General features: G+C 38.6%; 1 protein-coding gene across 1 annotated transcript in view; it reads right to left on the reverse strand.

Annotated features, from left to right (window-relative positions):
- LOC124605560 (tuftelin-interacting protein 11) overlaps positions 1–5,873 on the reverse strand; it is a 151,549-nt gene extending 145,676 nt beyond the window's left edge. The window contains exon 1 of the mRNA XM_047137324.1: positions 5,727–5,873. The gene's annotated coding sequence lies outside the window, so the exon portion shown is untranslated. The remainder of the gene's footprint in view (positions 1–5,726) is intronic.
- Positions 5,874–22,466: the final 16,593 nt, after the last annotated feature.

The following is a 22,466-nucleotide window of genomic DNA, read 5'->3' on the forward strand; positions in this document are numbered from 1 at the left end:
ACAAATTGCGAGTAAGGCAGATGCCAGACTGAAATTGGAAGAATCCTTTGGAAATGTTGCCCCTCAACAAAGGAAGTAACTTACAAAACTCTCATTTCATCAATTCTTGAATACTGCTTTTCAGTATGGGATCCGTAAAAGACAGGCTGCTACAGGAATTAGGGAAGATAAGCACATTTCATTACCTGTTCACTTATTAAGTGCAAAAGCATCATGGAGATGCTCAGCCAACTCCAGTGGCATATACTGCAAGAGAGGCATTATGTGTCCCACTCAGTCATTTATTATTCCGAGAGCGTGTGTTCCTAGAAGACTCAACTAATATTTTGCTTTCTCCTACATATATCACACAAAAAGACCATCAATAGAAACTTAGAGAGATTCGAGAGCACATGAAGGCTTACTGGCAATTATCATTCCTGCGAGCCATATGCGACTAGAACACGAAAAAGGGAAGGGCAATGGTACATGAAGTACCCACCACCACACACCATATGGTAGCTTATGGAGCATAGATGTTGAAAGAAATCAGAGCAAAATACGAATATAGTATCTGTAGCAGCTTCCAGAAAAATAAAATCAATTTGTTTCATCAGAACTTTAGGGAGTTGAATAATGAGGTAGATGGGCTTCTTATATGCCTAGCAGATGGGGAAAATCTGAGGTGATACATGGTCTGTGCTTCTCTGAACATCACGTTAAAGTATGGATGAAGAAGTTGAATACCAGGGATTTTAGACTTGCATCATTTTTGTCTACAGTTGACATGGAAAAAGGACGACTTGCAAACATATGTAAAAATTGGACATAAAGTCAGAAATATGTTGAAACAAATAGTTCTTGGGTAGATCAGAATGTAGAAGTATGTGCTTGTGAATTGCTATTGCAGAATACTTTTCTGGTAATTGTAAAATTATCTTTGCGAAGCTTTCAGCTATTTATGAGAAATACAAATGCATTATCGAGCTACATGTCAGACAAGAAGAAACAGTTAGTAGCCTAAGATTTCAATGTAGACTTCTTAAAAGATACGAACGGAAAAAGGGACTGGAATCATTATTTGGGTGTTCCAGCATAATTTCAGCAAACAGTTTGCCAACTTGTGTGTAGAGAGACAGTAAGACATTGATTGGTAACATTTATAATGTAGAACTTAGGCTGGAACAATTAGTGTGTACTCTATTATTAATTGAGTCTCTGATCATGATGCACAATATAACACCTTACAGCCCTGAGGCTGATTCATACAAAGCAATAAGGCTTTTTACTGGGAACAGGAGTATGTTGAAAAAAGTGGTAGGGGGTGAGCTATGTATAGAAAGAGATGCTAATGTCAATTCAGTTTATTCCATAGTAAATTTCTGTTAATATTTGAAAGCTGCTTTCCTGAACAGTTATCCGGAAGCATTAAAAAACAAGTAAGCTATGATAAAGAGATTTAAAATATCATGTAAGAGGAAGAGGGAACGGCAAGAACAAGTCAGTACCGATCATTACTTGCATACTACAAAAATACTGGGGTCAACGGAGGCATCTGACCCCACCCGTCAGCTTTGAACCATGACGTAAGGGTGTTGTGTTGTGTGATGTCATGGCGGTGTGGAGTTTAGTTTATGAGTGTGTTGTGTTTGCAGATGTCATCTTGTTGCGGTTGGTGATGTCCTCTGGTGGTGTGTGTATGGTCTGCGTGTTATGTGGTGTATTGGGTTCATTTGGGTGCTGGTGCTTGAAGTGTGCATTTGTCAGTCGTGACTGTTACAGAAGAATGGAAATTAGTTTCAGTGAGTTAAGAATTAAGTTTCTGTTGTGTTTATGTCATTGCGGTGTCGTCTGATGTTATTGGTTTGTTGTTTGTCGCATGGTAAGTCGTTTAAGTCAATTTGTGGCTTCTTTTGTTAGGTATGGATATGACTTCTAAGTTTAATAGTGCACATCTGTGGGCTGAAATGGGGCACGACATGTTGTCCGTCATTAAGTTCCCGCAACTTTTTGGACCCATGGCGGACATAGTGAAATGCAGTGTATGCAAGCAGATTATGAGGGTTGGTTGGTTTGTGTGTGTGTGTGTGTGTGTGTGTGTGTGTGTGTGTGTGTGTGTGTGATTGGAGTGAGTGACCTAGTATGTAGTGCAGAACTTTTTTGTGGTAAGTAGTCTTTTCTTTTGGGTCTATTGTTCACGTGTTACGATGTTCACATAGGACAAAATGAGAAGAATGAAGAACAGAGCGCAACTGCTGACGAACCAACACAGTCTACTAAGAGAGAGAATGATAAAACTAGACACAGGTTGTGTAGAGAAAGGAAACATAAAAATATGGCAGAAACAAACCATACCAGTGAACTAGGATCTTACAAATGTTCCCCGACATTAGGCAAAGCTGTACATAAGGCAAAAAAATCACTTCCAAACAGTCCAAGGAAATGGACTGCTGTTGTCAGGAAACTGGTTAAGGTTGGTTGGTTGGTTTGGGGAAGGAGACCAGACAGCGAGGTCATCGGTCTCATCGGATTAGGGAAGGGCGGGGAAGGAAGTCGGCCGTGCCCTTTGAAAGGAACCATCCCGGCATTTGCCTGGAGCGATTTTGCGAAATCACGGAAAACCTAAATCAGGATGGCCGGACGTGGGTTTGAACCGTCGTCCTTCAGAATGCGAGTCCAGTGTCTAACCACTGCGCCACTGGTTAAGGAACTGGATCTTGCTGACATTAAAAGAAATGTTAACATATCCCCAAAAGGTTAAAGAAGTTTGTCAACTGAAACAAGAAATAAAGTAGTTGAGTATTTGAGTCCAGATGATGATAGTCGAGCTACTCCTGGTATTCATGATGTAAAATCTGTTAAAGACTGTAGAAGTAGAAAACGAGAACATGTTCCGAAGTGGTATATGATTATGACTGTTGGTGAGGCCTATGAGGAATTTAAGAATTCAAACCCCTATATCCATTAGGAAAGTCAACATTTTATGAACTAAGGCCAAGTCATGTACTACCAGTTTCAGAAACACCTCATAATGTGTGTGTATGCAAATACCACGCAAATTTTAAATTTCTACCTGAAAGCAGTTCACATGTGGTTACAGTTGCTTCAGAAAGTTACTTGTGATGTAGAAAATGAGGATTGCATGACACAAAAATGCAGTAAGTGCAAATGTGACCTCTCATTGTGGTTGACTGATGATAAAATTCTGTCCTGGAAGCAGTGGAAGGACTATGATGGAGTGCCAAAGTTGGTGGAAAATACATCAACACTGAAAGCAGCCACTGAAGAGTTAGAGGACCAGATGACAACATTTAAAAGGCATTTCTGGATAAGAGAAAAACAAGCCAAATATTTTGAATCTTGTAAGGAAGAGCTTACGAAGAACTATGTTGCCACGCAAGTTGACTTCGCCAAGAACTTTTCTTTAATGTCACAAGATGAAATTTAGGCTGCACATTGGAGCTATACACAAATAACATTATTTATGTGCTATGTATGGGATAGTCTAAAGACTGTTCTTCTTATGCAATTGCAAGTGGTTATCTTTCACATGACAAATTTGCAATTTGGTGCACATCTAAAACAGCAGAATCGAAATTTACAAGTTCATATTTTTCCTGACAACTGCACTGCACAGTTTAAAAATAAATTTATATTGTTCTACCTCTGCTGCACTAAATCCTGTTTGGGAGTTGAAATTGAGTGGAACTTCTTTGCTGCTTCACACGGCAAATGGGCTGTTGATGGGATAGGAGGAACAGTGAAGAGAACTGTTTGGAGAAGAATCAGAAGTCGGACAGTGGTGGTGAATGATGCAAAGTTATTTTCAGATTATGCAAGTGGTAAATTGAATGAAGTTCACATTCTCTTCGTTTCAAGCAGTGGTGTAGACAAGATAAAGGAATGGCAGTCAAGGCTTTGAGAAGATGTCATTCCTATTCCTAAAGAGCATTCTAACCATTATTACAGAGACTATGACAGTCACCATATTTTAGCTGTGGAAACATCTGGCAGTGAAATGAAAAGATATGAAATCTTTCAGGATATCTCTAAATCCAAGAAAAATTTTGTGTTTATTCAGATTCTGAAGAGAGTAATGTTCAAGATAACCAAGCAACATCAGAAAATGAAGTACTGGCAACCATAAATGAAACTAAGGAAATTAAAGCTGGAACCTTTTTAATCATCAAGAGGGGAAATGGACAGCATTTCGTTGCTGTTTGCCAACCAGCGTGTGTGGCCAATGCAATCAAGGTTATGTTTTTAAAACCATGTGAGAAAGAAAACAAACTCTTTTCTGCTAATGAAAACAACATTTCAATTGTTTCTTTACAAAAGAATGTTGTTAAATTTTGAATTCTCCTGTGATTCAAATGAAAGGAAATAAAGTTTTTATTACTTTCATGAAACTATTTAAGACTGTATTTCTGTGTATATTTCTTTAGTTAGCTAGTTGGGTATTCATTCCTTAATTTATTTGAGCATGGCAATGCTTCACTCTCCATATTGTGTATTATGTTGAGCTAAGAGAGAGTGAGCTGCCTGTTAGTCTCTTTAAAGAACTGCATCTTTTTTATTAATTTACACCAACAACAGTTTCATTAAGCAATGCGATTTTTTTGTGCTGCAAAACTTGTAATAAATACGTTATCACCCTTTAATTCTCTTAAATATTGAGAGAAATTTGTCACATCCGTCACATAATTATGTCACACCCACAACAGCGAAAATTATGTTATTACTTTGAAAATAATGTAAGTTTCTTTCTGATACTTTCATGGCTAATGCAGTAAGTTTTCAGTATTATACAGTTATTAATTTGTTTACATATAATCATTCAATTCACTGATTTTTCCCTGTAATGGTCAATGTGCTACATTGCACCTCTGAATTTTGTCACACCCGCGACATATGATTTTTAAAATAGGTTTCCATCAATTACAAAAAGAAAATTATATTCAGACTTAGTAATGTAATCAATTTCCTTTTAGATGATATATATTGAAAGAGGAATCTTTAATATGGGACATTTTAAAATTATCTACAGTCCATTTCTATAGTTCAAGCATCACACTCATGACTACGGAATCTGTCAAGTAGCAACTCCCCTTTTTCATAATATTGCAAACAAGAAGTTTAGTTCCGCATCCTTTGCATTTGGAAGTTGAGAAGTGGGTTTAGTGCACACCCTCTTTTAACAATCTTAGAATTCATGCACGTACTTTTCACTTGGCTTTGTTGGTGGTATAAAAAATCAACTTCATCTGAACTTTTTTTCTATCAACACTAATAATACATGTCACAAAATAATTATATAGTACGCATTGTTTCTTTATTTGGAAACGAGTTATGGGCTACAGTACGATATTGGATCGCCCATGCACCACAAAATCTTGGTTGTTGTGACAATGATCGGTAGCGTACACCAAGGTCTTGGTAGGCTGGATGGTGACAATTTGATTGAAAGTTAACGAATCAACGAATGTGAATGTCACATCTGTGGTAATACATTGGCCTCTGGCGTAAGAAAAGGACAACCGGAGTTAAGAAGTGGTGGTTCACTTTAATCATATGTTTCGGTCAAAGTACAGATCTCTGCAAGTTAACAATACTGTATGGTTGGACCAGTCTTTACTGGCAGTTACACTGACTTACTGTAGGAAGGTAGTTCTTAAATTGCAAAAGTACGGTGGTAATAAGGAAGCAATCGCTACTTCACTTTTTTGCTAAAATATATTTCTCCTTACCTCTAAAGCATGCTACAATGTATGATACGCATCATATTATACACAATAAAATCATGTTTTAATTATTTTCACTCATGAAAACTTATACGATCATATATATATTTTTCACTTTTTAACAAAATCTTGTCTACCGGAGTCTCACAAACCAAAGACTTGATACGCATAATAATTGCAACCACAGATTCATATGTAACTATCGTCTCAATCGATACAATAATTTCGATTGTTACGCACCTGCGAATGTAATCAATGAGTAAGAGCATAGCCAACTAAACAAGCCAAAGCACGCATTTATTGTTATTTCATCCCCTTCGATGCACATGGGTGGGGAAGGTGGGGAGAGGTTGTCAGCGGTATAATATTCGGCTCTTCAGCCAAGGGAATTAGAAAATTTGTAATTAGAAACAAAATTTGAGTCTGTTTTTTAATTGTAAGTTAAAATCAAAAACGGACAGTTAAAAAACAAAAATTTATACAAGTTAAAAACACACTTTAGTAAGGTGAAACTCTTCTGATTAAAAAGCACATTAAAGCAATGCACTTTCACTTAGTCTAATCTTAAAATATGAAGGGCCTGCACTGTGTGAGAAATATTATTGGAGGAGAGATTGTGTTCCATATAGGGTTGATGGGAGTGGATAAAAGATAGAGATGTATCAAATAGGAAAATTATGGAGACGACATGTACGACTTGAGGTGGATTGTGGGAAATACAATCGGTGGGAAAGACTGAGGGTGATAAGTAGTGTGTTGTGTGGGTAGAGTAGTAGTTACAAAAAAAAGGGATGGAGAGGGAAAAGGAAAGAGGAGCCCTAATGTGGAAAAGATTGGTGGGAAGAGTCAAAGTATCTAGGAGGGATCAGTATCAGGGCAGATCTCATTGTCTGGCTGAGAGAGTTGATTGAAGTTGTGTTGGGATAGGATATGGAGTGTGTGTGTAGGCATATGGACGAAGGCGTACCAGCATACTAGGATTCGTGAACAGAGGAGAGACGATGCAGTTAATGGAATCTAGTTTCCGGGTAGTATAGGAGATGCGGAGATGTTCGATGTGGGTAAGGAAGGGTGGCAATTTGATGACATGGTAGAAGATCCATGTGGAAGTAGGTAAACAGATCAGAAAGCGAGATGAAGTGCAAGGCATTTGAAGTTTTGTAGGGACTTACAGAACGTTGGTGGGATGGAGATCGCTGCAATGTTTGCATAGCAGAGGACATGTAAGATAAGGGTTTGTAGGTGTGGAGAATAGTGTTGGGATGTAATCCTCAAGTTCGGCCTGTTAGACGTTTTAGTGGTTTTAGTCTATTGTGAGCTTTCAGTTGGTTGTTTAATAGATGAGGTTTCGACATTAGATGCCGGTTAAGGGGTAGTACAAGATATTCTAATGGTTTAGTTAACTGGGGAAGGATGGTTGTAAATGTTAAGGTAGAACGCATGGAGGCAGTAGGTGCAGGTGGTTCATCCTATAATTATTGCCTGAATTTTGGAGTGGCTAATCTTGAGGAGCCAGTGGTTACACCAGGAAGTAAACTGATTGAGGTGGATTTGGAGAGCTCTTTGGCATTTCTGCAGTGTAGGGCAGAGGGCAAGGAAAGTGCTGTCATCAGCATACTGAAGGAGGTGGACTGGTAGGAGTCGTTTGGGCATATCAGCAGTGTACAGGAGGTAAAGGAGAGGAGAGAGAATGGTGCCTTGGAGCACTCCTGCAGTGGGATGGAAGGTATGGGAACTGATATTGTTAATAGGGACAAAGGATGGGCGATTAGATAGGGAGGATGCAATAAGGTGGACATAGTTAATTGTAAAAGTGAATGTCTGGAATTTGAAAAGAAGACCAGAATGCCATACATGGTCATAGGCTTTTTCTATGTAGCAGGAGACAAAAAATGCAGATTTACAAGAGTTCTGGATGTTGTGGTCAGTGGCAATAATGTAGGTGGTAAAGATATGATCTACATAGAATAGGAAGTAATACGAAATGGGGTGATTAGGTCAGATGTAGCTGGCGGCACAGGACTGCAAAAAGAGGATAAGGATAAGGTGTTCGGTGGAAGTATTGTACGAGGTCTGTTCAAAAAAATTGAGAACTATATCCACAAAATTTTTTCATGCTTACCGGTTACTTATTCTGGAAATCTCCTTGGAAATACTCTCCTCTACAGCTGATACACCGATCCCAACACAGTTTCCACTTCCAGAAGCAGTCTTGTTAGTCTCTCGCTGGATCGCCCAAAACGCAGTCTGCGAATTTTCTTCTGTCTCGTCGATCGTTGCAAATCTTCTTCCTTTCAATGGGGTTTTGAACTTTCGAAATAAAAAAAAGATCGCAGCAGGGGCCAGGTCTAGAGAGCATGGAGGTTGAGGCAGCACAGTGATTTCCTCTTTTTTTTTTTTGCAGCTGTTACGCACCAACAAGGATGAATGTGCAAATGCCTTATTGTGATGTAAGAGCCATGAATTGTCTCACCACATTTTGGGCCATTTCCTTCTCACATTCTCTCGCAGGCGTCGCAACTCGTCCTGATGGTACCATCTATTAACAGTTTGTCCTGTGGCACCAATTCATTCGTCAAAGAAAACTATCAGCATGACTTTGATATTTGTCCTTACCTCATGAGCTTCTTTGGTCTTGGGGAACTTTTCCCTGCCTACTATGAAGATTGAACCCTTGTCTCAACACCATAACTGTAGAAACACGTCTCATCACCAGTTATGATTCTGTTATGGAACCCAAAAGCTCTTCACAGACAGCGAGACGAAGGTCTTTCAAGTCTTGACTCATGAGCCATGGTACGAACTTGGCGGCAACACGATGCATTCCAGGATGCTTTGTCAGGATTCAACTGAAATTTTACATTCTTCTGCAATCTCTCGGACAGTCAGTCTCCTATTGGCATGCATAATTTCGTTAATGTTCCTGGCATGAACATCGTCGGTAGATGTCGAAGGGCGTGCTGAACGAGGGTCTTATTTAACTTCTGTGCTGACTTGTGGGAGTCAGATGGAGGAAATTGTTGAGGTGAGTGGGGTATCAATGTTACGTGTGAACCATTCGTAACTTCGAGTATAGCTTAAGCACTCATGACCATAGGTTTCCTACATCATTTGACGTGTCTTGAATTTCACACTAAATTTAATGCAGACGCATTGCATCTCTAACTCTGCCATCTCAAAATTTTAAAACTGTGCGACACAATTGCTACTCAATACAGCAATGAAAAATAACTAACAGACATACAACAATGAAAGTTTCACATGGGACACAGGCGTGTACAGTGATGCCAACCGCATTTCGCTCTAACACACCATTGGTGTGAAATTTCGAATGTTCCGGAATTTTTGGAACAGACAGGGATGTTCTTGCTGTGGCCAATTGCAACTCCACCTCTAGCCAGGGGAACGAGGTTATCTGTGTGGTGGAGGATAAAGGGAGACATTTAGATGGTGCGGTAGCGTTGGAGGAACGTTTCATTAATGATAAAGATATGGACATTGTGTTGGGGTAGGGTATGCAGTAAATGTTATGTATTGGTGGGGATGGAGCAGATTTTCTCGAACAGGATTTTACAGTGCTTTCACGGAATTATAAGGGATAAGACTGGGTTGTCTGGATGAAGTATGAGGAGGATTAGACAAGTGTGTAAAGGTGGGTGAAGACAAAGTGGACCTAGGGGAGTAGCTAGCTTGTGCATTGAGATGAAAGATAGAGCACGTAGCAAAGGAGATTTGTTGGAGGGTGTGTGGATGTCAGAATGGATGTACGTTTTGAAGGATGATTGTAATGAACTTCATAATGTCTTCGGCAGTAAAGTCAGATGGAGGAAATTGTTGTGGTGAGTGGGGATATCAACTAAATGAATTCAGACATTGAGCTCAAGTTTGGTAGGTTGTGGCTTAGTATTCCATTTCACACAATAGGTGGGTTGGGAGTCATTGCAGAGATAGGAGCAGATACTAGGCTAAAGGTACTGTTTAAGAAAATGGGAAGCTTTACAGTGTGGACAGGTAGTTGGGTTTTTACAATCTGCAGTAAGGTGACTTTTGGCAACATTGGGACTGAGGATAACATTTCTAAGGGTCAACCTTGTGGTGGTGGTGACATTTTGGGGCTCCCTCTTTAAGCAGAAGGTCTATGATGGCGATAGATACAGACACAACATAGACAAGGCGAGAGGCCAGGGTCATTATTGATCTGAGGGGCTTTTCAAACTTTTAATGATACAGGGTTCTTATAAATGGTGGAAAAAACGAAGTTTATAATGACTTCATTAAATTCTATAATCTTTCCTGATTACATTGATATATAGATTATAGGGTTTAAAATGAAAAATGACCAACATATACCAAATTTTAAAGTTATGGTCACATATGTCACCACGCCCCCTTTATTTCTGTTACAGAAACCAGTATTAATTCGAAAACAAGTGTGAACTTTCTGTTTCCAGCGATTATACGTATGATATATTGTGTTTGTTGGTGACAGTGCAGGTTTCTAGTGTCTGTAAATGATTATCTTTGCAAGTATTTACTTTTGTTCTGCTGAAGCAGTTTGTCCACGTGTTAATGAATGTTTGTTGCCCATGTGCTAAATATATTTGTGGAAGTACATATCCCTTAGCGCACAATAAATACGAACTATGTCATGCATCAAGAAACACAATAAAAGGAAATTCCGTGGTAACCAGTTCACAAACAAAGCAAGCCACACTGTTGAAAGTAGCCTATGTATCAGTTCTTCAGGGAAGAAACTCCCACGTGGCAGGCTTCATGGTGTTCAAATTTTAATGATGATGCAGTTTGTAGTGGATTTGTTGTTGATGATGTGAGCATCTTATCTTGTTTGACAAAGGAAGTGGCGAAATGTAAATAATGTGAAGGTGTAGGCTGTCTGGAAATAACTGAACAACAAAGTAGTAGGAATGGTTTAGAGTCAAAATTAGTTGCTCTGTGTAGATCCTGCAATAAATCTAACTCGAAAATGACTTCGAACATTGTGCATAATTAATATGATGTGAATTTGAAGTTAGTGAATGCAATGTGTGCAATAGGAAACGGAAAAAGGCTGCTCAAACGTTTTGTGGTTCGATGGACCTTTGTCCTCCTCCAAGTAGATTCAGCAAGTACATAAAAATACTTTTAGGTGCCTTCACAGCTGTGTCTCAAGCATCTATGAAACGAGCAGTAGAAGAAACTGTAAATATTAGTGGAGCCAGGGACATTGCTGTTGCACTTAATGGGACATGGCAACATCGAGGACTTTGTTTCTTGAATGGTGTTGTAAGCGCTACTTCTCTGACGAATGGAAAAGTTGTTGATGTTGAGTGCTTATCTAAGTACTGCCATGGTAACACTGAAGGAGATATTGAACATCAGTGTTCTAAGAATTATGATGGTTACAGTGGGGGTTCGGAGTGTGATGGAGCTCTAAAAATGTTTCAGACGTCGCTGCCCGTTTATAACGGTAGGTATACGAAGTACCTAGGCGATGGGGACTCTAAAGCTTTCAATAAAATTAATGAGATCAATGTTTATAGCGATACCTTGATAACAAAACTGGAGTGTTGTGGACGTTTGGAAAAGAGGATGGATGCTAGATTGAGGAAGCTACGAAGAGAAATGAAGGGAAAGTTGCTATCTGATGGAAAATCTCTGTCTAGCCAAGGCAGATTGACAGAAAGTGAAATAGACCTTCTTCAGAGTTATTATGGACTGGCCATTAGACAGACTGCACCTCTGAATGATGCTAGAGCAATGAGAAAAGCTGTATGGGCCACATACTTTCATAAGTTGTCCATAGATGACCACCCTGTTCATGGACTTTCCCCTAAAGGATTCTTGGTGTGGTTACCAAAAAGCACAAGAAAGTGGTCAAATATACCTTCATACGCATTCTCTTCCTGAGCCTAGCAAATTTTAGAGACCTGAATGATCCTATTTTGCTTAGTAAATGTCTTAATGAGGGCGCTCAGAATACAAATTAAAGTTTCAACCATTGCATATGGGAAAGATTACGCAAGAATGTTTTTGTTGGACTAAATACATAAAAAGTTGGTTACCAGTCGATATGTTTCAATGATGGAGTGATAGGAAGGTTGGAAGTTTTGATTTAGATCAGTTGCTTGCGTGTGTCAGACAATGGGTGCATGAAGCTGAAAGATTCGCTCTTCAAGTTACCAAAGAATCAAGAAGTGCTAAAAGGAATGCCAAGAGGAAGCTTGAGGATGAAGAAATGCTGCAGGATGGAGACTGTGCTTCAGGAATGTTCTGAGGCACAGCTTAATTGGACTCTTATCTTCATTCGCAATTTCACGAAATTTGTATTTTCAGAATTCACATACAAATATTTCCCAAAGTTTATAAAGCATTTCTCTAATTTTTTTCTGTAACTTGCAATAGTCCATACTTACGTAGTAGTCCTAAGCTTCATAGCAGAATCAACTAAATTATAGAAAAAATAACATTCTTATTAGTAAAAAATTATAAAAATTAAAAAGTAAGATGTGATATTTTTTATCCTTGTAATATTCATAATAGGTCGAATTAAATAGGTCTAGTACCTCAGCCATCATGTCATGCATATCTGGTAAAATTTGGTTTCCTTCAAATGTATAACACTGGATGAAATGGTACCTCAATTTGAGGAAGCATTTTGGGAAAAAATGCATCAATCTCTTTGTAATTTTTTAATAACCCTGAGAAGGTTCAAAAATATTCTGAATACTTCTAATTTGTTTAGAAAGTGTGCTGCATTACCTGATATCAACATAAAAATCTGTAAAACATATACATTATAAACATTGCTTGACAGAAATAAGTGTTGTTTTTTACATACTATTGAGCCAGAAAAATACCCTGTATCCTTAAATTCGAGTGGTTGTCCCATTCAGACGCCACTACATCAATCGATGATCTCAAGGTTGAGCTTTATGATCACTACTATGAGGGTGGAAATGGCAGCAAGGTTAGGGTTGTTTGGAACTGGGTGTTGTGGTGAGACATGTTAAGGAGGCTTTGGAACAAAGGGTACTGGGAGGAATTTTGGAGAGAAGGTCGGTATGGACGTTGAGATTCAGGAACTTTAGTAAGACAGAGTCTTTTCTTGGAAAGATTTGTTGGATGTGGTGGCTTGGTAGATTTTTATTTTATTTTGAAGGTGAGGTATTTGGGTTTAAGGACTCTAGGTCAGGATTGGAGAGGATGAAGGTGTTGATGGTAGGGGAAGAAGTTGGAGGGGGAGGAGTTGTATGTGTATGCTGACTGTCGCCAGGTTCAGTTTGTGGTTTATTAGGTGTAGGAGTGTGAGAAATGTCAGTGTTTTGACGTTTTGTGTGTTTCTTAATAACTGTTGGAGGGAAGGACAGATGTGCAATTTGGGGTTGCAGGATGGTTACCTAGGAGTTATCCTTCAGCACACTTTGCATTGCTCGGTGCAGTGAGGCTAAGGAGGTGATGTATGTGACGTCATCTGTTGCAACTGTTGCTTAGAGGGCTGTGACACATGCCACAGTGGGGGGGGGGGGGGGCAGTGGCTTACGAGTCTTGGCTAAAGGGAAACAGATAGGGGCAGCTGACAACAGAGAGAGATACATGTGTAACTGCTGTGGTGGAACAGGATATTGTGGGTAAGGAGGGATAGATGTAAGGGGGTGGGATAGAGGACATGCTTCATGTGGTGACAGAGGGAGCAGGAGATGGAGAGGTGTACTAGGATGGTACTTGATGATGGAGAGTATTGAACAGTATTGAAGTGGCACTGGGACTATGGTGAAGAGCTGTGGTGAAGTTGTGAGCGATGAGAATCTCTCCGATGTGACAGGGATGGAAGCTGCTATATCAGGCATGATGAGGTGGCTGCGATAAACAGTTGGAGGCGGTAGCACAGAGAAACAGGTGATGAAACCATGGCAAGGCTAATGGAGGCGAAGAGACTAGCTGTGCAGATGCGGGCTGACGATGTCCAGTGGCGAGGGCGACGTCTGGATAAAAAGATGATGAATGGCAGTCATTACGATGATGGGTAGAGAGGACTGCCAGCCAACGCGATGACAGATAGCGAGGACTGGCAGCAAAGGTCACAATGAGGACGATTGGGAACTTTTCCCTATCAGAATTTAAAGTCTGAGAGCAGAGCAGGCAGTTCTTATTCCCAATAGGAAGAGGTTTTCTAAGCCTCCAATGAGTTATGCGTCATAGGATATATATATCTGCAGAGTAGCATAGCCTACTGTGCATGTTTGAATATCAAACCGAGCTCGTCACGTGATTTTTGGGACAATGCTGCTTGTCTGCAATTGGCGGTAATAGCAAAACTTGAATATTACACATATTTGCCTTGTTTTATGTATATTTATGCAGATTTGAGTTTTTGTAATGACTATGGTGTAGTATTGTCATTGACTCAGATGTAAAGAGAAGAATAATTTTCATAGATATATACAACGATTCATACATATATACAACTTTTTGTAAATGTCATATTGACATGAGGCACCTTATATTTTGAAAAAATATCGAGCCAAGTATTATAAAGTCGAATTGTAGAGATAATTTATATGATTATATGATCGTATGTTTACAAGACAAATGCTAGATAAATTTGTAAGTCTGTCTGGGTAAACTGTCAGTCAGTACATACATATTGATGCTGTATTCGTATGCAGATAAAATTTATATATAGCATTCTCATTAATTTCGTCCAATTTATAAATGTTCTCAAACCCTTGTGTGTATCTAATGATTATTGCATGAGACAGTTTCCTGTACAGTGTCATTGTAATATAGTTTATTATAATAGATTCAGCAATTTGAATCAGTGCAATAGAAAATGTAAAAAAATATTGTTGGCTATCACTTCTTTTATTACTCCAAATTTCGCGCATTGATTTTGCATTGTTTAGTTTTTATTATTTTTCTGTGAATATTGTACTGTTTTACTTTTCTGACGAGATGGCCAAAAATGGTATAGATGTTTCACTTGTCTATAAAAAGCGAAGGGTAAATAAAGAAAAATTTAAAATAATAATGGACAAGCAGGTGGTGCGAATCGCTTACCATATTTAGTGTAATAGTTTCGTAGTTCCGAATGAATTGTTTTTTTTGTGAGACTTAACCGCCATCTATAGTGTTGTTGTGATGTAATTAATTAGAACAGAGGTTCCACAACACGAATAAGTCCAATAGAAAAAGGAAAAGTGTATTGTTGGCTGTCACTTCTTATTCCACTATGCAGAAAAACAAAATTAAAGTGGAGTCTAAGCTATGATACTGTGGCGAAAAAGCACAGTAACATTCCTCTTCACACCTTTAAGCCAACTTCAGTTCGTGGTACCAAATTGTTAAGATGACAATAAAATGAGTGTACAAAGTCGCACGGTATTTCTGAAGTTCATCCATCTGTAGCAGTGAAGTAATAACAGTCAGAATATGCTAAACACTATTCGGGCTAAAACATACTGCCTCAAAATCACCTGACTTTAAGCTTCATAATAAGGAGGGCCATGCCTTTGACAACTACATATTTTAAAATTTCCCTCAATTGTGATCATTTCCCAAAGGCTGTTGTTCAGGCACAGCTTGTCTTGGTGTTACAAACCACATGCAATATCCTCTGTTGCATAGAAATCATATCATCACTCCAAATAAAATTAAAATTAAAGGAATAGACATGATATTAGAGAGAATTCATGCATATTCATGACATCTCCAACCTGTAATGTGCATTGTGGCATGGTCAAGGGTAATTTGACTTTGTTTCCAAGACAACAACAGATCCTTGTTATTGGTGCCAAAATTAATAAATTTGTATGACAGTAAACTCGTATATGTACATATATTTACTCATGTCTCTTCCCATAGCATCAGGAGTCATGGTCACTTGTACATTAACTTTGATAGAGTAGGTAACTACTACTACTACTATACTTTGTAGGAACAACACCAAATTTCATCTATACATTTAAATAGTAGTGGGGTGCAGTAGAAGCAGAATCAAACATGTACCATGAAAATGTTCAGCTAAAAGAACTTGTAGCATAACTCATGGTACTTGTTTCAAAGGAAAGACAATTTCCACCACTGTAGTCCATAAAATGGACAATATACTCATGAGGTACTAAATTGCATCACTAACTAACCACAAGGGAATAACCCGTCACTAAAGGATTATGAGCTCATGAGGAGTGGTTATGAACAACCCAGTTATTCAGGAAGAGTGAGTTGTGTCACCTGTACATTACTTTCTTCAACCTCCCCGTATAACTAGTCATGGGTTTTATAAACAGATTTATTTAAACTTTGATACAACCTGTCATATCTCACACTTATTTCATAGACTTCGCAGTCTCATCCTAGTAGCTTCCATCTAACTCTAAAACCAACAATTATTCCCCTCACAAGTTTTTTACTACATTATTCACATAGAAAATATTGTAACTCTTGGCTTACTTAGTCTGGCTTAGTTCAAGGGAGATGAACTCTCAGCACTTGTCTGTAGCACACTTGAAATTCACCAGAAACATGCAACTAAATAACACATAAAATAACAATTAATGCAAAATCGATAATAAGGAAAAATAGAAACGTAGGGGTTCAGCAACCTCTTAAAGCAACACAGTGAAATATGTAAGCATGACATGCAAGGCGTAATAACAGGAGCAATGGTGCGAACTGTAAAGTCATCATTAAGCAGTTATAACACTCATAATATCTCCTTCTCACCAAATCATAATTATCCTTTATTTCTTGCTACAGCAGTGCCACTCTTGTTTGAAGATGGTAAAATTGTGTATGCATTTACATCATGTAGAATTCGTTCATAAACAATGTTACCTCTCACAAATTAATGCTGAAAAACTTTACCTTATACTTTTCGTTTCTCTAATGTTTCCAAGCCTCTTTGCATTACACAAATGAAGAAGAGAGTGATAAACAGTCACGCTTTAAATATGTAAATCAGTATCCTGTTTTTCAAGGAGAATACTTCAGTCGCGTTTCTCATCAACTAATAGAACCTGTGTGGAGTCATAGCTCTTTGATGCACGAAAAAATTGGCCAGGTGCGAGTAGGACTTGCGTTGCGAAGGTTGTATACGAACCTAATTATGTATATAGACAGTTCTTCCATCCCAGGAGTCGAGGATCTCGACGATTTTTGCCTGTTACCGACATTGATATTGATCCTAGAAATTCCAAGACTTTCGAGAATGTTTTAAATTTCAGTTTGAAGTTAGCTAACAAACAACGAAAGAAATACTTTTTTCGTGTGATATAATTACAAATTAACACTTTTCGAATTTTGTCCCATGTGTGTGCTTTCAAACCTTTTTTCTTGCCAAATTTCATGATTCTAGCCCAATGGGAAGTACCCAATAGATTTTGATGAGTGAGTTTGCAAGTATCATAATATGTGACGTAAATGGCGTTACCTTTTGACTCTATTGACTTAGAAGCTTACATTTATCACAATGTCAATGGACCACACACTTTGGTGTGTGACATAAATTTCAACATGATATGTCTACCCATTCCTGAGAACAAAATGATTTTTAACAGATGGATAGACATACAGACAGATAGACCAACAACAAAGTGATCCTATAAGTGTCCCGTTTTTTACTGACTAATGTATGGAATCCTAAGAATTATGTAGGGAGCACATAGTGCTCATGTGAGAGCGAACTAGATGGTTGTAAAGCAATTAACTGGTAGATCGCAGGAATTCTTTTTGTTCCATGATTACCAGTTTCGACGAACTAAAGCCACCATCATTGGATCTTAGGACAGTTATTAATATCACCACTGTTTGCCTTGATGTTGTAACCTGTATGTGTCCTAAGATCTGATGATGGTGGCTTTAGTTTCACCAAAACTGGTAATCATGGAATAAAAAGAATTCCTGTGATCTTGGCTACCAGTTTATTGTTTTACCTAAAAATTATGTCCCACATTTCCTCATACTCTCATTTTCTTCTGATTTACCTGTAGTAACCCTACATTCCCAAAGCATTGATCCAATGGTCTCAAGGTTCAGTGTCAGTCTATGGGTAATGAACTTACTTCCATTGTTCAGGGTTTCATGTATAATAATTCTGTTAATTTCAGGCAAAGGCTTGAAAAGTGTAAGTCATTCCCCATTATAGTATTGGGTAAGGATTATAGTTATTCTAGTTGTTCCCAGGGACCAAATAATTGAGTGGAAAGTCATTCTCTTGTGACTGTATCTACTAAGATTTGCAGACTTGTAATAAAAGCTTACCTAGAGGTAGTAGTAGTAGTATGAAATGAAATGGCGTGTGACGAGGGCCTCCCGTCGGATAGACCGCTCGCCTGGTGCAAGTCTTTAGATTTGACGTCACTTCGGCGACTTGCGCGTCGATGGGGATGAAATGATGATGATTACAACAACACAACACCCAGTCCCTGAGCGGAGAAAATCTCCGACCCAGCCGGGAATCGAACCCGGGCCCTCAGGATTGACAGTCTGTCGCGCTGACCACTCAGCTACCAGGGGCGGACGTAGTAGTAGTAGTAGTAGTAATAGTAGTAGTAGTAGTGGCTTTGTTCATCTGTAGATCTCTTTTTACCAGGATATAGGACATGTCAAAGTATTTGCAAATTTAGATCAATTTAGAATAAGCTAATTTGTATATACATTCATTTACAGACTTATAGTTAGAGACAATCATTAGATTTACTCCTGGTATACAATACTTTTTTTTACAAATAACTTATTAAATAATGTAATGCCACACTGTTCACTCATATCTCACAATTAGTCACTGCACACTATACACACATTGTTTCCTAGCACTTCACTCACAACATACACAAACACACACACTAGTGATCTCTGGGCCATTTTCTGTACCATAGTTTCCCATTTGCTATCCTGAAAAACTGTCAGCATCCCTGTGTAATGAGTGAGATGTTGAGCTCAGAAAGAGGAAGAGGTGTTAGTACTGTGGTATGAATAGCTTGGGGGTAAGTGTTTCTAGAAAGGAAAAAAACATAATGTGAAGGTGTTATGTGGAATATTGGGTGTTTTATAATCATTATTATTATTTATATGTATAACATTTTTTATCAAACCCCTACTCTGTTTTGTCTTAGTAATCCTTCAATGTATAAAATGTATTGCATCACATGCACTTTTTAGCTGATTTTTAAATAAGTGTAATTTTGCAACTTGTTACACAGTCTATAAAGGTGCCATCTACATTTAAATTAACAGTGTAACTTTTCCTCTTCAAACAGAAATTCATGGCTTTAGTTTTCTTTCTTTTCAATGTCACTTTATTGCTTATTGACTAATCGTAAACTTGCTTGACAGTGTCATTTGCTTTCTCTGCAAGGAGTTCTCTTGTTTTTCAGTGACTATAATATTGCTGTCATCAGCGAAGAGAATTTTTTCAGCATGAGTAACACTGGTGGGAAAGTCATTGATGTATATCAGGAATAGTATTGGTCTAATATGATACCTTGTGGAACCACTATATTGATGTAATATGGTTCTGATACGTGTTTTACTAAATGTTTGCATCTATTTGAAATATGTGTTATCCCTACTCTTTATACCCTATCAGGTAATAAATGATCCACAACACTTAGCAAACTACGTAAATGAGCATTTTTCAAGTATTGCAGAGACGTTACTTGCAAAAATTCCCCAAAACAAATATAACACCTGTAAATAATGTTGCACTAAATACAATCATGTTACTTCCAACGACAGAGAATGAAGTCAATAAAACAGTTCAAAAACTAAAAAATAAAATGTCAGTATGCTTAGATGAGGTACCAATGTGTGTACTGAAACAATGCATAAGGACTATACAAGGCCCCTTAACAAATATAATAAATTAATTCTTCAGATCAGGGACATTTGACTCGTTCCACATCATTACGAAATATCGTATTCAAGATCCATGGAACCAGTATTAATCTAATCTAATTTAATCTGATCCCCCTCCTTCAGCAGTATGTTATTCTGCGTTTGTTTGCCTCTACCCGTTTCCTTTTTTATAACATCCCAGACTGCTTTGCTTTTGTTCTCTGCATCATATATTATTTTGTCATTAAATGACTTTTTTGCAGCAATCAGCGCCTTCCTATAGATCTTTTCGTATCTATGATAGAAATTTAAGAATTCTGGTCCATTGCAAATCCTTTTCATGGAACTGAAGTGTTTAAGTGTTTGGGAGGACTTCTTAATACCTGCTGTTATCCATCTGTTTTTGTGAGATGTTGATACAGACATGCATAACTTTGGAAATGCCTTTTTAAAGCTCAATTTAAACGATGTGCAGAATTTAGAGAATTTCTTATTCACATTGGTTTCTTTATACACTTCATCTCAGCTTTGTTTTGCTAGTTCTTTTGAAAAATATTTTATTTTGATTTCTGATAGATGTCGTTTGTAGGTTTGTAAGTTAGGGAATGATTCGATACCTGAATATACTGTTGTTATTTGACAGAGATGGTCTGATAGTCCGAGATCTTTCACAGCTACATCACATTTTTCCCTGTCCATATTTATGGCCACATGGCCAATTAGTGATGCAGTCATTCTAGTTACCTTGTTGGACTATTGACCATTAGGGACATGCCAAAATTTGAGGGATATTTATGAAGGTGCTGCTGGATTCATTTATGAAATTAGTGTTGATGTTAATGTCCCCACACAGAATGTGCTGACATTTGTACTTGAGACTTTATCTAGAACTTCTGTTTATTTATTCAAAAAAGTGTCCATACTACCACTAGGAGATCTATACACATACAAAATGATTAATTTCTTGGTGATATGAAGCCCTGTTAATTCAATAGCTGATATTTCAAAGTCTTTGTCTTCACTTACTGTACTGAGGTCATGCCTTGATTGGAACTGTGTTCCTTTTCTGATACAAATGGATGATCCTCCACCTCCTGAAGCAGCTCTGCAGTAAGAATTCTCCCTTTCATACAATGATAATACTGCATGTTTGATTTCTGTGTCTCTGCACCAGTGCTCAGTAACACAAACTACTGTGCAGTTCAAAGATTAGAGTTCAACTTCTGTCTGTGAAATGCCCATGTTACTCTTTCCAATGGCTTGTTTTTCTTTGTGATATCTGGTATGTCTGATATTTGAAGTGTAAATACTGTCTTGTGAATGATTGTTTCAGTAATTTTTTAAACTGCTGAAGATACTCTTTAGGTAGGGGAACCTGTTGTTCGGATTTATCCCTAAAAAAAGCTACTTTTCCTACCCATGACAACAGGTTTTTGACCATGTATGGCCCGAGATCCACCCCCTATACTTTCATGAATCAGCTGTACCAATCTTCCATTCCCAATTCCGTTTATGTCTAGGCCATGCCTAGTGAAACCCCATCTGTTGTAGTCCCAATGGGCACCAGAGAAACATAGCAAAGTTGGTTGTGCTCAGAGCCATCCCTAACCCCACACTGATTAGCCTCACAGCTCCATCAAGATGGGGTCGATCATGATGCTGGAACAGCTCAACAAAGTGTACATTGGTGCCATGAGTTGGAGAAGCTATCTTGTCCAGGTCACCACCTATGTCATATGCCCCATTCCTGTACAAACTGTTTCCCACCCCATCCTCTATCACTACATGCTTCTCTTTTGTCAAACCCTTAAATAAAACCGAGCGAGGTGGCGCAGTGGTTGGCACACTGGACTCGCATTTGGGAGGACGATGGTTCAATCCCGCGTCCGGCCATCCTGATTTAAGTTTTCCATGATTTCCCTAAATAGCTCCAGGCAAATGCCAGGATGGTTCCTTTCAAAGGGCATGGCCGATTTCCTTCCCTGTCCTTCCCCAACCTGATGAGATCAATGACCTCAATGTCTGGTCTCTTCCCCCAAACCAGCCAGCCAGCCTTAAATAAAGACCTGCATTTGGCTTGGTGGCCTGGTACGCTGCCCCTAAACTTTCCTGTAACTGTGGGCCTACACCTCGCCCATGGCTACTACCTAGCAGCAGCACTTTCTTTTTCCTAACACTTTGTACATTCCTAGGCTTCTTGGCTTCGGTTGAAGTGTGCTGCACATTTCCTGTTCCTCTTTCTACCTGAGGCTCATCTCCACTGAACTCTGGCAGTGGTAGATACCTGTTTTTGGTGTTGATGATAAAACTGTCACATCTCGTTCTCTTTCTTCCTATCCTCCTACCAGCTGCCAGTTCTTAACCACCCTCCTCTCCCCTATCTCCCTTTATCCTTATCGGTTCCTTTCTTGCTTCCTCCAACTGTGCATGAAGGGCACAGATTTTCCTTTCCCATTCCCCAATCAATCGTTCCTACTGCATACTCTGCAGTTCCAGGAGAGAGCCTCTTCTGTTCTCCCAATATTCTCCCCACCGCAACCTCCCCCACCCAGTGAAAACATTTCCTACAAGATTGGCAACAAATCCTTCTACTCATTGACCTATAACAGCTCCCACATTTCTCATTCACTGTCAGTTTAGAAAGAATAGTTAAGTTTAAATTTGTCAAGGACGCAAGATTGGCTGTATGTAAACGAAAAACGATACAAATGTCTTACGTGCGGTGGTTGCTGCTTTTGCACTGATTTAGAGATACAATGACAGGAGAATAAATTTGTAATTAATTTGCGTTTAGAGAATTTACGTTATCAAGCGTGTTTGGTCAGGTTTTTAAACGATTATAACTCGGAAAATTTAGGCCTAGATCGCGTCTAACTAGTAAACAATACAAAATTTATGAGCAAACGGATGGCG

Source organism: Schistocerca americana, chromosome 3, assembly GCF_021461395.2.
Source record: "Schistocerca americana isolate TAMUIC-IGC-003095 chromosome 3, iqSchAmer2.1, whole genome shotgun sequence".
NCBI classification, from domain to species: Eukaryota; Metazoa; Arthropoda; class Insecta; order Orthoptera; family Acrididae; genus Schistocerca; species Schistocerca americana.